The sequence below is a fragment of the Heteronotia binoei genome, chromosome 2 (genome assembly GCF_032191835.1).
Source record: "Heteronotia binoei isolate CCM8104 ecotype False Entrance Well chromosome 2, APGP_CSIRO_Hbin_v1, whole genome shotgun sequence".
NCBI lineage: Eukaryota > Metazoa > Chordata > Lepidosauria > Squamata > Gekkonidae > Heteronotia > Heteronotia binoei.
The window spans coordinates 85,229,572-85,245,341 of record NC_083224.1 but is presented as its reverse complement, the minus strand read 5'-3'; positions in this window follow the sequence as shown (position 1 = coordinate 85,245,341).

Genomic DNA, 15,770 nt, shown 5'->3' with positions numbered 1-15,770 from the left:
GTAATATTGTAATCTCCCTCATAATTTTCTTTTTCCCTGGCCTTTTTCTCAGTTCCCCTTCTTTTTTCTTTATTTCATTTTGAATGTCCAGCATCTGTTTTTCTTTTGCCCTCTTGTCTTTATTATTCAATGTAAACAGTATTCCTCTCATTACTGCTTTATAAGCATCCCACACCGTCTGAAATTCTATATCTTCTTTATCGTTTATTTGGAAGAAAGCTTTAGTTTCATTTTCTAGATATGTCACTATTTCTTTATTCTGTAGTAAATCTTCATTCAATCTCCATCTTCTAGACTTTTTAGACAATTTTGTAATCCACATTATTGGGTTATGATCAGCCCCTGTTTTAGGTAAAATCTTTATTTTCTTTGTTATAAGGCCTAAATCTTTAGTACCCCACAACATGTCAATTCTGGAAAAAGTTTTATGTCTTGCGGAAAAAAAGGTATAGTCCTGCACTTCAGGATTAAATTTCCTCCATATATCTTCCAAATTTTCTTGTTTGACCAATTCAAAAAAGACTGGCAATTTTCCTTCCTTATTATTCCCCCCCCCCAGACCTATCCAGTGTGTTCTTAATCGTTCCATTAAAGTCCCCCACTATCAAAACTTGATCATATGTCACTTCATCAAATTGTTGTATAATGTCTTTTAAAAAAGCATCCTTTGGTCCATTTGGTGCATACAGTCCCAGTAACAATGTTGTGTTTGTTTGTTTTTTTGCATTTAATATTTCTACTGCTACAAATCTTCCATCTTTATCTTTAAACACTAATTTCGGGTCCAATTCTTGTTTAATATGAAAAATCACTCCCCTTTTCTTCTGTTCAGCCAATGAATGAAATTCTAGTCCCAATTGCTTATTCCATAAAAATTTGTAATCCTTTTGTTTGATATGTACTTCTTGTAAACAAACTATATTACAATTTTGTTTTTTAATCTAATGAAACGTTGCCTTTCTTCTTCATGGTGAATTTAGTCCATTTACATTCCAAGATAATAATTTGTAATCCATCATGGCACAAATTATTTATGTTCTTTATAAAATCTACGCAGTTCCTGTGTGCTTGTAAGTGTGATCCTTTTTCCTTGTAGCTCAAAGCTCAAACATTCAGGTATTATCCATCTATACCTCATTTCATTGTCCCGTAATTTTCTGTCAATTTCTTATATGCTCTTCTGTCATTTATCACTTGTCTTGGCAACTGCATAATTCTTACTCTGCTGCCTCCCACTATCAATGTCTTTTCAAAGTTTTTATTCATGATTTTTCCCACCATTTCTTTTGTCATATATCTTATAACCACATCTCTTGGTAGATTATTTTTTTCTGGCATATAGTGAGTTCATTCTATACATACAGTCATACATGTTTCTAGTCCCTTCAGGAGCTTCCTCCAACAATTCTGCAATTATTTTTATTATATATTCTTTCAAATCAGTTTTTTCATCCTCAGGTACTCCTCTCAGATGTATCTGGGTCTCCATCAATTTGCAGTCATGAATTGCCATTTTTTCTTGTATTTTTAACAAGGTGGAATCATGTACTTTCACTCTCCCTTCCACCTCTTGCACTTTTTTTGATGTTACCACAGTCTCATTTCTGAGATCCTCTATATATTTTTTTTAGCTCTTCAATATCTTTTCTAATTTCTTTTTTCAAAGCAGTTATCATCTTTCATCCCCTTTCATTATCCTGGCTTGCATTGCATCTAATTGGTCCTGCATTTTCTCCAGTGAAGCAGTCCTTGCACAGGTTTGCTTGTGGTCTGACATGTAAGAACACCGAAAATTTTGACCTCACCAAATTAAATTTCAACTATCAGATTTAAAAGAGTGAGGCTTGCTCTTTCCAATAAGCCTAATTTCGCTGTCCTCAGAGCCTCCTGGGCTCAGATATTAATTTTTAAAGTTTTTAATTTTTTTACAAAATGGCAGTCGCGACTTTCTGCTTCACTTTATTTTTTTTTCCTTTTTCCTCTAGAGGCTTCTAAAATAGTTGTTAACAGTAATGTCCAATAGTCTTTACCTTATAATCGTCACCTCTGTCAGCTCCACCAATTTTTGAGTAAACACAATTTTATTGATAACATATGGTAACCATATCCATTAATACCTTCTTTTTATCTATCCCATATGCTATTTTCTAGTCCCCCCTCCCCTCGTTACTTGACTCCCGCCGAAGTTATATACTTAAAATACTAACATTTAAAGCTACCCTTAAACCATAAGAACCTATATTCATATTCTACTTTTTTCTAGTATTATCATCAAAAAATTGTCCAGTATCCTTTTATATTCCATTCTTCTTCTACATAACATCTAAACTTTTTCCACTCCCTTTCATACACTTCCAAATCATAGTCTCTTAAGATTCTTGTTCGTTTGTCCATCTCACTCCATGTTATAACTTTTACAATCCAATCCCATTTTTCTGATATTTTTTCTTGCTTCCATAACTGCGCATACAATGTCCTAGCCGCTGAAAGCAAGTACCAGATCAAAGTTCTATCTTCTTTTGGAAACTTTTCCATTTGTAATCCCAATAAAAAAGTCTCTGCTACTTTCTTGAATTCATATCCCAAGATCTTTGAAATTTCTTGTTGAATCATCTGCCAATACTTTTTTGCTCTTTCACAAGTCCACCACATAGGGTAAAAAGAGCCTTCATGACTTCTACATTTCCAGCATCTGTCTGGCATCTTTTTATTTGATCTTTGCCAATTTTTAAGGAGTCATATACCACCTATATATTATCTTTAAAACAATTTTCTTTTATACTCTGACATGTTGATAATTTCATAGAGTTCTTCCAAAGATACTCCCATGTATCCGTCTGTATTTCTTTATTTACATTGATTGCCCACTTAATCATTTGAGATTTTACTACCTCATCTTCCATAGACCATTTTAACAGTAACTTATATATTTTTGAAATTAATTTTTCATTATCTCCAAGCAGAACTTTTTCCATTTCTGTTTGCTCACGTCTTATTTCTTCAATTTTGATATCATTCTCCACCAGGCTTTTTATTTGTTGCATTTGAAACCAATCATATTTTTATTCAACTCTGTCAGTGTTGAGTTGCTTTAAGACAACTAAAAACTGCTGAATCATTTGTTATGTAACTAAGCTATACAGGAGTCACGAGAATCTCAGGTGCAGCTAATGAAAACAATCAGTGTTATGATTGGTGGGCTGTACTATATTAGTAAAAAGCCTAGCCCTGTGTGGGTGTGGTTGATGATGCTGATGGAGAGAGAGAAGGAGCAGACGTTGTGTGTGAAGGAGGAACATCTTGCTTGCATACTGAAACTCTGAAGGATTGCTTAGCTACTGAATTTGATGTATGGACTGGATTTCTGACTTCTCTACTTGGACTAAGAATTGGTACTGTATATTGGACTGACTGACTTTAATGTGTATGACCCATTGGCTTGCCTGAGACTGCTTCTTATGTGTTAACCCAATACAACTGATTACTCGGCTGTCTTGGAGTTTTGTTTTCTTTACCACAGTGTTCTGGAGTTGCACTTTACTACCTACTCAACAGAGGCACTTCCCTACGCGTATCAAAACTCTGTCATCGGTTATGGGCCCAGTCTCCTGGAGAGTAAGAGCAACATAAGTGCCAACAGTCCTGTGGTCTACTCGTGAGTAACAGCCGTTTATTGGGCGTGGCAGTTTTTGTCTGCACATAGGCACAATGGAGTCCTGTATCCAAGTCTCCGGTTTTCTTGTTAAGAGACTGAACGGAGATAATTACAGCACCTGGTCTGAGAAGGTCACTATGCTTCTAAAATACCAAGGCTTGTGGGAGTACGTGACGAATCCACCCGACGTAGCCCGTTTAGACGCTGCTAATGATGCAGCCGAAATTGCTAAACACAAAAGCAACGAGGATAAGGCTTGTGCTTTAATTGGTCTCACTTTGGAAGACAGCCAGCTTATCCACATAAAATCCTTAAACAGTGCAAAAGCAAGTTGGGATGCCCTAAAGTCTCTTTATGTTAGTGACAGTGTGGGGTCCCATATATACCTAATGAAGAAACTCCTTACAGCAAAATATGAGGCTGGTGGGGACATGAATAGCCACCTAGAATTCATGAAAAGGAATTTGCAGCTGCTGCAAGAAAAAAAGGTGATTTTTTCTGAGCAACAGCAAGCTTACATAATCCTTTGCTCCCTGGACGCTAATTACAATCAGTTTGTAGCCAACTTGGATATATTACCAAGAACTGAGATAACAGTGTCTAACATCACCCACCGTTTAATGAATGAGGACATGAGGAGGAGGAATGCAGCTATGTTTCAGCCATCTCCAGCTCATGCAGTCAAGTCTCCCGGACGGGAGGAATTTAAAGGGGCAGATAATCATGCAGCAAATGATAAAATTTACTCAGTGAGGAGATGTTTTTTGTGTAACAGCTCAAAACACCTCAAGCACCAATGTAAACGCTTCAAAGAGAAACAGTTAACAGTACCTCCCAAGGGAGGAAAGCACGTGAACCTTGTTGTTAACAATTCTCCCTATAGCAACCAGTTCTTAATTGACAGTGGTGCGACTGTGAACATCATTAAGAACAAAAATCTCTTTGACACCTACACACCAGTCAAAGGTCAGTGTGTCAAATTAGCAGATGGGCTTTGTTCCCGGGTAGCAGGAAATGGTCTTGTTAAAATTCCTAGCCTTAAAAGAACACTTCAAATGCTTCACGTGCCAAGTTTAAGGTATAATATGATATCTGTATCTACTTTGACTGAGCAAAATTTTAAAGTCTCTTTTACAGCTGACAGCTGCCTGATTAATGCAGATGACATTTCTGTTGTGGCCAAAAGGAAAGACAATTTATATTTCCTAGAGAGTGAAGATATGATCCACCATGTGAGTATGAATAAGCCTCCTCACGAGGAGTGCATTCACATGTGGCACAGACGGTTGGGGCACATAAATTTCCATGCTGTTAAAAGAACTTTACAAGCAGCTGACATTACCCCCAAGGCCTGCAATTGTTTTGTTGACTGTGAAATCTGCAAGGCAACAAAATCTAAAGCAGCACCAACTGTATCTCCAACAAAATTCAAGTCTGATGCAATACTGGACCTCGTTTTCCTAGATCTGATTGGACCCTTTCCAACCAGAAGTTTGGGCAGAGCTAAATTCTGTTTGCATATAGAGGATCATCATTCTCGCTATGGTTTTTGTTTTTTACTTAGATCAAAGGCTGAGACGTATCAAACTTTCAGCAATTGGCTTCGTTTCATCAAGAGGAAAACAGATAAGGTTCCACGCACTATCATTACTGATAATGGTACAGAATTTTGCAATGGCAAAATGTTTTCCCTATGCAGGAGATATGGAATCAGTCATCAACGGACGGCACCGTACCGACCACAACATAATTCATTTTGTGAAAGGAGAAATCAAACCCTTTATAATATGTGCTTATCTATGTTGAGAGACAGCAACCTACCAATGTGTTATTGGGGGGAAAGTATAATGTGTGCTTCCCATGTTCTAAACTACTCTTGGTCTTCTGCTACTGGCAAAATACCAGCTGAGATATGGTATGGCAGAAAAGTTACAATTAACCATATAAAGATATTTGGGATACCAGCTTATGTAAATATCCCAAAGCAGCTCCAGAGAAAGGGGCACAACAAGGCTGTTAAGTTGTTATTTCTTGGTTATGCGAATAATCACAAGGCTTACAGATTTTCTCAAGCAGGTGAAAAGAAGATAACAACTTCATGCTCTGCAAATTTTCTGGAAACCTCTGTGGGTTGGGAGAGAACGTCCTCTACAGTATTCCTGCCTGCAGCAGAGAAAACTGGTACGCCGCCACCACCTAGAGGCGAGAGGCGGAGTCCTTCACCCAACAGCAGAGACATCAAGCCAGAACCTGTAACACCTCCATCTTCGGGAACGGGAGTGTCACAGCAGCAGCAGCAGCAGCCAGATGTCCAGCATAAAGCGCCAGATGAGGCAACAACACCGGTTCTACGACGATCTACGAGAGAAACACGTCCTCCAGATCGCTACAGTCCGGGACAAGCGTGCATCGTTCTTGCTAAACCTTCCAGCTATGAGAGCATCAAGCATCTAATGCAAGATGAGCAGACTGGATGGTCAGATGCCATGAATGCGGAACTTGAGTCGTTGAAAAGTCTGCAAGTGTATGAAGAGTCTGTAATACCACCCAACCAAAAACTCATTGGGTGTAGATGGGTTTTTAAGTTAAAATCTGGATCAGATGGGCAGGTGCAATACAAGGCTAGACTTGTGGCACAAGGGTACTTACAGTCAGCACTAGACTATGACGAAACTTTTTCACCAACACTCAAGGCCACATCAATCTATTGCGCATTATCCTATGCAGCAAAACACAATTGTGTAATTAAACACCTTGATGTCAAAACCGCTTACTTGCACGCACCTCTAGAACATACAATTTATATGAAATTGCCACCAGGTGTGTCTGGTGAAAATGGCAATGTTAACTTATGTTGGAAACTTAAAAAATCTTTGTACGGGTTAAAACAATCTGGGCATCAGTGGAATCAATATTTAACTGAATGTTTGAAAAAGCTTGGTTTCAAACAAGGTATAGCTGACCAATGTATATTTGTCAAGGGAAAAGGGGAGCAGCAGTGCTTAATACTTGTCTTTGTGGACGACTTAGCCATAATTTGTAGAAATGCAAAAATACTAAATACCATTGTTGAAACTCTAAAGAACCAGTTTACAGTGAGAGATCTGGGCAACATCAGACAATATGTTGGCTTAGACATAGAATGTGTAAATGGAGGGTACCGAGTCTCACAAAAGGGTAAAATAACTCAGTTATTGAAAAGTTACAAAATGGACCAAAGCAAGGGAGTTAAATGCCCTATGCTACAGAATTTTGACATAGATGACAATGAGAGTCCACTGTTTGACCAAAGTATTTATCAGTCCTTGATTGGCAGTCTTTTATATATAGCAAACTGGTCAAGGCCTGATATTGCAATGGCAACCAACCAATTGGCCAGGGCGGTGAAGCAGCCAAGACAGAGCCATTGGATTGCGGCGAAACACATCCTTAGGTACTTAAAACATACTATAGAATACAGTTTGTTTATTACACCAACTAAAGACCTAAGAATATATGCAGATGCAGATGCAAGTTTTGCCAGTGACCAAAACACCCGACAGTCCACTACCGGATTGGCAATTTTCTTTGGTGGTGCACTAATAGGATGGAAATCCTTGAAACAACGACATGTAGCCCTCTCATCATGCGAGGCAGAGTACTCAGCACTTAGCACAGTGTGTAGCGAACTTATTTGGTACAAGCAGCTATTATCTGACATTGGTTTATTTCATGTAGAACCTATAACTGTGTACGAGGGCAATCAAGTGGCTATCAAGCTAGCAAACAGTCTAGGAGTAAAATCTAGATCAAAACACACAGATGTAAGGTTTCACAACGTAAAACAATGCTTAGAAGACAAGCTAATCAATCTTGAGTACTGCGCTACAGCTGAAAATATTGCTGATATCTTTACAAAGTCTCAGACACCTGTTAAACACAAGGAGAACTGTCTGAAACTAGGTTTAAAGTAAAGGTGAAAAGGCTGGCAATACTACTGTATATAAACTATGAATCTTAATGTGACTGTATAGAATGTTTAGTTCCATAAAGGGGAGGATGTCAGTGTTGAGTTGCTTTAAGACAACTAAAAACTGCTGAATCATTTGTTATGTAACTAAGCTATACAGGAGTCACGAGAATCTCAGGTGCAGCTAATGAAAACAATCAGTGTTATGATTGGTGGGCTATACTATATTAGTAAAAAGCCTAGCCCTGTGTGGGTGTGGTTGATGATGCTGATGGAGAGAGAGAAGGAGCAGACGTTGTGTGTGAAGGAGGAACATCTTGCTTGCATACTGAAACTCTGAAGGATTGCTTAGCTACTGAATTTGATGTATGGACTGGATTTCTGACTTCTCTACTTGGACAAAGAATTGGTACTGTATATTGGACTGACTGACTTTAATGTGTATGACCCATTGGCTTGCCTGAGACTGCTTCTTACGTGTTAACCCAATACAACTGATTACTCGGCTGTCTTGGAGTTTTGTTTTCTTTACCACAGTGTTCTGGAGTTGCACTTTACTACCTACTCAACAGAGGCACTTCCCTACGCGTATCAAAACTCTGTCAAACTCCTCAGCAGTTTTCAATTCTATTTTGCCACTTTGTATTTTTAGTAATTGATTGTATGACAATCCTCTCTCTTCACTGGTTTCAGCTGTTATTTTTATTACTTCTGCTGGCACTATCCATAATGGCTTTCTCTCATCACTATATTTCTTGTACTTCATCCATGTATTTAACAAATTATTTCTGATATAATGGTGAGAAAAAAAATCCATCTTTTTCTTCCCATAGTACATATAAGCATGCCAGTCGAATTTATTTCCATGAGCTTCCAACATTAGAAGTTTTTTATTCAACAGCGTCATCCAGTCTTTTATCCATACTAAGCAAACTGCATCATGATATAGTCTTAAATCTGGTAGCTGGAATCCTCCTCTCTCTTTAGCATCTGTTAAAATTTTCATTTTAATCCTTGGTTTCTTCCCAGTCCATACAAATTCTGAAATATTCCTTTGCCATTTATTAAATTGTTTGCTATCTTTCACAATCGGAATGGTTTGAAACAAATACATTATTCTTGGCAGAATAAGTTTATTCCATTTCACCATATCTTCATCCATTTTATGCCATAGCTCTTCATAGTTATTTTTGAACAAATCAATATTCCTCATTGTTATCTCCAAGCCCAAATACTTTACTTTAGAAGTAACTTCACACCTCGTCAGTCTCTGCAATTCCTTTTGCTTATTTACTTGCATGTTTTTACATAAAAATTTCGATTTTTCTTTATTAACATAAAGTCCCGCCAACTCTCCATATTCTTGTATCTTGGCTAACAGCAAAGGTATTACTTGTATAGGATTTTCAGCTATAAACATTATATCATCAGCAAACGCTCTATATTTATAAGAAAATCCTCTAATTTTCAGCCCTTCTATTTTTTTATCGTCTAATATTTGCATCAGCAAAATTTCAAGGGTCATTATAAACAACAATGGTGAAAGCGGACAACCTTGTCTTGTACCTTTACTGATCATCATATCCTCTGTGAGGTCTGAATTTATACAACTTTGCTCGCTGTTCCATATATATTGCTTTTATCATTCTTATGAAGTGTTCTCCAAGTTCTATCTTTTCCATTACTGCAAACATAAAGTCCCAGTTCAAATTATCAAAGGCTTTCTCTGCATCTGCAAAAAATAATGCAACTTCTTTTTCTGGATGTTTTTCATAATATTCTACAATATTTACAGCTGTTCTTATATTGTCTCTTATTTGCCTTTTAGGGAGAAATCCTGCTTGATCTTCCTTTATGAAATTAATCAAATATTGTTTAAGTCATTCTGCCAAGATTCTTGTGTATATCTTATAATCATTATTTAATAATGAAATTGGTCTGTAGTTCTGTATGTTTGTAACATCTCTATCTTCCTTATATTCCACCAGAGATCTGGAAGCAGAGATCTGGAAGATCTATATTCCACCAGAGATCTGGAAGCATGGGGGCACAGTACTACATAGCTCACTTCACAAAGTACTTGTCACCTGCTGGGAACAAGGCAAATTACCACAGGACTTTCGCGATGCAATCATCATCACCCTATACAAGAACAAAGTGGAAAAGTCAGACTGCTCCAACTGCTCCAACTACCGGGGGATAACCCTGCTCTCCATCGCAGGCAAAATCCTTGCCAGAATACTCTTGAACAGACTGGTGCCCGCCATTGCAGAAGAACTCCTCCCAGAGAGCCAGTGCGGCTTCAGAGCTAACAGGAGCACCACCGACATTGTATTTGTTCTCAGGCAGCTCCAAGAGAAATGCAGGGAACAGAACAAGGCTCTGTATGTGACTTTTGTCGACCTTACCAAAGCTTTCGATACCGTTAGCAGGAAAGGCCTGCGGCAAATCTTGGAACGTTTAGGATGTCCCCCAAGGTTCCTCAGCATGATCATCCAGCTACATGAAGACCAGCGAGGCCAAGTCAGACACTGCAACGACCTCTCGGAGACCTTCCCAATAGGCACAGGTGTAAAGCAAGGCTGCGTTCTCACGCCAACTCTCTTTACGATCTTCTTTAGCATGATGCTTCAAAGAGCCGCAGTAGATCTAGATGATGACGATGGTGTCTACATCCGCTATCGCACCGATGGCAGCCTGTTCAACCTGAGGCGACTAAAGGCCCACTCCAAGACAATGGAAAAACTCATCCGAGAGCTACTGTTTGCTGATGATGCTGCACTCGTCTCCCACTCGGTATCAGCTCTGCAGCATATGACGTCCTGCTTTGCAGAGGCTGCCAAGCTATTCAGCCTAGAAGTTAGTCTGAAGAAGACAGAAGTTCTCCACCAGCCTGCACCCCAGGAAGATTATCACCCTCCCTGCATCACTGTGGGTGAATCAGTTCTGAAGACAGTCTAGCAGTTCAGCTACCTGGGGTGCATCATCTCCTCAGATGCTAAGATCGACAAGGAGATCGACAACAGGCTGGCAAAGGCAAACCGTGCCTTTGGCCGACTGCACAAAAGAGTGTGGAGCAACAAGCATCTGAAAAAAGGCACAAAGATCAATGTTTACAAAGCAGTTGTGATGACAACCCTCATCTACGGCTCCGAATCGTGGGTTTTATACCGTCATCACCTGCGACTCCTTGAGCGCTTTCATCAGCGCTGCCTTCGCACCATCCTCAACATCCACTGGAGTGACTTTGTGACCAACACTGAAGTTCTCAAGCGGGCGGAGGTTACCAGCATCGAGGAACTGCTGTTGAAGACGCAGCTGCGCTGGGCAGGGCATATTTCTAGGATGGAAAACCACCGCCTTCCCAAGATTGCCCTGTATGGCGAACTCTCCACCGGCCATCGAAATAGAGGGGCACCAAAGAAGAGGTACAAGGACTCCTTGAAGAAATCCCTTGGCACCTGTCGCATCAACCATCACCAGTGGTCTGACCTAGCCTCAGATTGCAAAGTATGGAGGCACACCATCCACCAGGCTGTCTCTTCTTTTGAGAACGCACGCATAGCTGGTCTTGAGGACAAAAGGAGATTGAGGAAGAATCGCACTGCTACAGCACCAACCCTAAATCAGACTTTTCCCTGCAGCCACTGTGGCCGGACCTGCCTGTCCCGCAATGGTCTTGTCAGCCACCAGCGAGCCTGCAGCGGACGTGTACTATTGCACCCTTCTTGAATCTTCGTTCGCGAAGCCAAGCCGAGAGAGATCTTCCTTGGGGATCAACAAAATTACAGCTTCTTTCCAAGTGTTTGGTATTTTTCCTTTTACTCTTATCATATTCATCAATTTTTGCAGTTTTGGTACTAATTCTTCTTTAAAGGTCTTGAAAATTTTAGCCATATATCCATTTGGTCCACGTGCCTTTCCCATTTTCATTGCATTAATTGCTGCTTCAATTTCAATTTTTTTCAATTGGATCATTCAAAATTTTCTTCATATATTCAGTTAAGGGTGCTATTTTAATATTTTGCAAATATGCTTCAATCTTTTCTTTTTTTATCTTCACACCCTTAAATAAATTAGCATAATACTTAAAAAAATGTCTTTTTATTCCTTCTTGATCTACTATCTCTCTTCTATCAGCCACAATTTTATTAATAATTTTACTTTCTCTCTTTTTCTTCAATTGCCAGGCTAAATACTTTCCAGGTTTATTTGCACCCTCAAAAGATTTCTGTTGCAGTTTTTTCAAATTCCATTCTACTTCTTTATTCAACAAATGTCTCATTTGGGTTTGTAATATAGTAATTTCCCTTATAATACTCAAACCTCAATTGTTTCCAAAGGACTAAAGTCAAACCAGAGAATCTCTGCAGTAAAAACTGAAGGTAGGATGGCATTTTTGCAAGCCCAGCAGAACCAGTGCAATGTACAGTGGCCAGCAAACCCTGTGGCTTATGTTCATAATGTTAACAAAGTTCTCCCATTACACTATTCTTAAATACATTCTGTCACCGAGCAGGATAGCGATGAGAAAGTCTTGAGATCAAGAAGTGAAAATAAAGGCAGGGAACAGTGAAAAATTAGGAAACATAAATGAATGAAAAATGTGTGGACAAGAAGGAGAGGAATTAAAACAGGAAAAAGTTGTTTTATCTTGCTGCTATGCCCTAACTACTGCAGTGTAAGATCTGGCTGAGCTGGGTGCAAAGAAAGAAAGAAAGACTGATGAAGATATGAAATGAATGATGTATAAGTAGAAATATTACAGAGCTTTAATTCATGTACCCCACCCTTTTCCCTTCTAACCCCCATTCCTATTTTACCTGAAAACCTCTGTTTAAACCTCAGAAAGATGGAAAGACTGGAGAAAATGACCTAGAAGCTGGCAATTGCTGTAGTAGTTATCAGTTTGCTCACTTGGTTGTACACTCTGTTAAGCAAGTTTACTTCAGTCTTGGAGAAAGGGAATTCTAGCTGATCCTAGAGTGCTTTTTGCTATGCTCAGAATTTCCTGTCCCCCTAATGGCTGCACCCAGAATTGCATTTTATTTTATTTTATTTTTAAAAAGACTGGACACAGCATGATGCTAACTTCAAGGGCCCCTTCAAGGACCTTCCTCAAGCTGCCCCCAGGATGGAGTGCACTCCTTAGCCCCCACCCTTGGAACACCACTGCCACCTGTACATCTTCTGCCTAGAGATGGTATAAAGACCTGCAGCCTAGGACTGAGAAGGGAGAGGTTGCTACCACTGCAGGCTTCTCATTTTAGTAGGTTTGCTTTTTTTGGGGGGGGGGGGATATTTCCATCCATGATCAATTGCTGCTCTAGAGACTGGATGACAGTTTGAGTTTTGTAATAACAGAAGTAAGGGATGTCATATTTGAAATATTTGCCTTTTATATTATTTTAGATTCTTTATTATTCTAAATTCTATAAGCTATTTTAAGTCCTGTGATCCAAAAGGAAAGCAACATATACATATGTTAAATAAACAGCATTGCCTACAACTGACCAAGAAATGCCTTTTGAAAGGATGTGTTGTGTAAAAACAGCTTTTTCACAAATTCTGCCTGTTCTTTTTTGTGGGACTTGCTTCATAAAACTTTAACAGCCTATGTTGTATGCAGTTTATCTCGAATGTAAGGCTACTATGTTCTGCTTAGGATTTTTATTTATTTATTTATCTATTTATTTAGGGCTTTTTTTTTACTTTGTTGGTTTGTAATCCATGATAAAGTTTCGATAAAGTTATCTTTATTATTAAAAAAAAGTGGAAAGGGCAATTTGCACTAAAGAACTTGTGTAAGCTCCACATACACAAATCCTTGTGCTATGTGCATGTCATATCCACAGCATTCCCATCTTTCTAATGAGGACACTGCACATGAAGCTAAGGCTAATATTTTTAATTTAAAAATATAATACCTGCTTACCTCATTTCATGCCACAAGATGATTTACCTTATCCCTGAAGATCTAGGCAAGTAACAAAATGTAGACTGTGAAAAGATCTCTCAGAACAAATCACATTTTTGATCACTGTGCAGTTTTCAGCTATGTTGATCACATGTCCTAGATAATTAGATTCAATCTTTTCCTGGTTTAGCTAATAGCCATCACAATAAAGTAACAGCTGCCCTGCTTCATCCTTTATGAATGCTTCTGTCTGAAAAAATGTAATGTATGAAGGCTCCTTTTAGATATATATAAAAAGCTCTTTATTGAAGAATATTTCCAGTGAAATATTTTCTACCTTTCCAAAGGCAGAGTGATGTGACTAGTGTGGCATAAACAATATGACAGACTTCGCCCTTTCCAGCTGTGAATTGCTTGTGAGCAAAGCAGAATTCTCCTCAGTTTATCTGAAGATTATTCACCAGAGGATTCCCTGTCTCCAGACTGTTGAAAACCTCCTTGAGATGAACTCTCAATTGTATGTTTTGTCTTGTCACAGCCGCAGTGGTTTCAGCTGATAAGCTGATCAGGATGAATGCTGATGACCTATCTGTATGACTATAAGTTTGTTACCTGTTGCCCCTCTTTTCTATAATTTGTGGCCTGAGAAGAGCTGCCATGAATTCAAAAATTCAACATATGACAGATATTTATTCAACATTTAAACAAGTGAAATAACTTCCCCCCTTCTTTTTGGCATATTGTTTTAAAAGAAAAGATGGCTAGTAAAGTCAGATGGCAGGAGGAGTGCCATTATTTAAAAATGTGGAATTCTCATTGTCCCAAATCCTGGAGGTAGTGAATGCATAGTCAGTTCTGTCTAAGACAAAAACAAATCTTCCTTTCCTGCCCCCATCAAGTTATCAGGATAATTTCGAGTGCTGAAGCTTATGCAAAGAAAGATAGAGTTTATCTTTAATAGATGAATCAAAGAAGGAATTTTAGCAGATTCAGCTTTCATCATTTCTGCATGACATTTTAATGTACCTGTTAAAATGCAGCCATCCTAACACACATATTCTTGAAACAGCCCTGTGCTGAAACAGACCATTGTCTTCTAAGACTAGGAGTGGCTCTGCAGGGTTTCCTCAGGCCTCTCTTCCTTTGGGTCTGGGCAGCCTGCTCTCTACCTTCTGGCATCCTTATCTTAAATGAGCTGAGAAACACTTGCAAAACTACATACCTGTAGGTGGTTAGGGTTACCCATTCAAAAAGTATGAATCATTCCTCCTGCTGGCAATACCTATCAGGACTTGGGAATAAACAGAAAAGAAATAAATAGCTCATCTCTGCAAACCCTGCAGAAAACTGCATGCCGTGTCTTGGATGCTAAGAGCCTAGAATTAATGCACTAACACCCAGCATTAGAGTAAATTAACTATTAGCTTTATTGAGCAGGTCCACTCTGCTGGATAGCAGCAGGCATCTGTAATGTAAACAGCAATAGGAGTGTCTGGCCAAGACTTGAATAAACACATGGGATGGATTTGAGGTTCTCTTTAGCTGGAATAGGTGGTATGTGGTAGCTTACCTTTAAACACTAGAGCCCTGAATACCACATTACTTTCCTCCAGCTTTAAAAAAACAGCTAGCCTAAAATGACATTTATACAGAAGGACTTCAGGTGGTAAAAATCTCAGTCAACCTAATTTCTAGTTTTCAGATGGAACATAATTATTGCATTGTTAGATCCTAGGCTTGCCAGCTCTGGGTTTGAAAATACCTGGAGATTCTGGGGGTGGAGTGTGAGGAGAGCAGGGTTTGGGGAACGGACAGACTTCAATGGGGCATAATGCCATACAGTCAACTTTTCAAAGCAACCATTTTGCCTGGATGAACTGATCTCTGTCACCTGGAGATCAGTTGTAATTGCAGGAGATCTTCAGCCACCACCTGGAGGTTGAGCAAAACTGGAGGAAACCATGCTATAATGAATACAAAAAAGACAAGGCTTATAATCAGCAAAATTTTTCTGAGTGATTATTCTCTAATGTGACATAATCATGCAAAACGTTACTGTGAGCATAATATATTGTACCAAGGTATAATAGTGAACAATCGATAAGTCCATCATAAGAGTAAGTCCATTATGAGAGTCCAAAATGCCAAGTTTGAAAAGAGGCTGCAATACAGAAATACCTTGTCTCAATCTCAAAGTACAACATGCACCCTAGGCAAAATTTGCATGTTTCAATAACAATTCTTCCTCA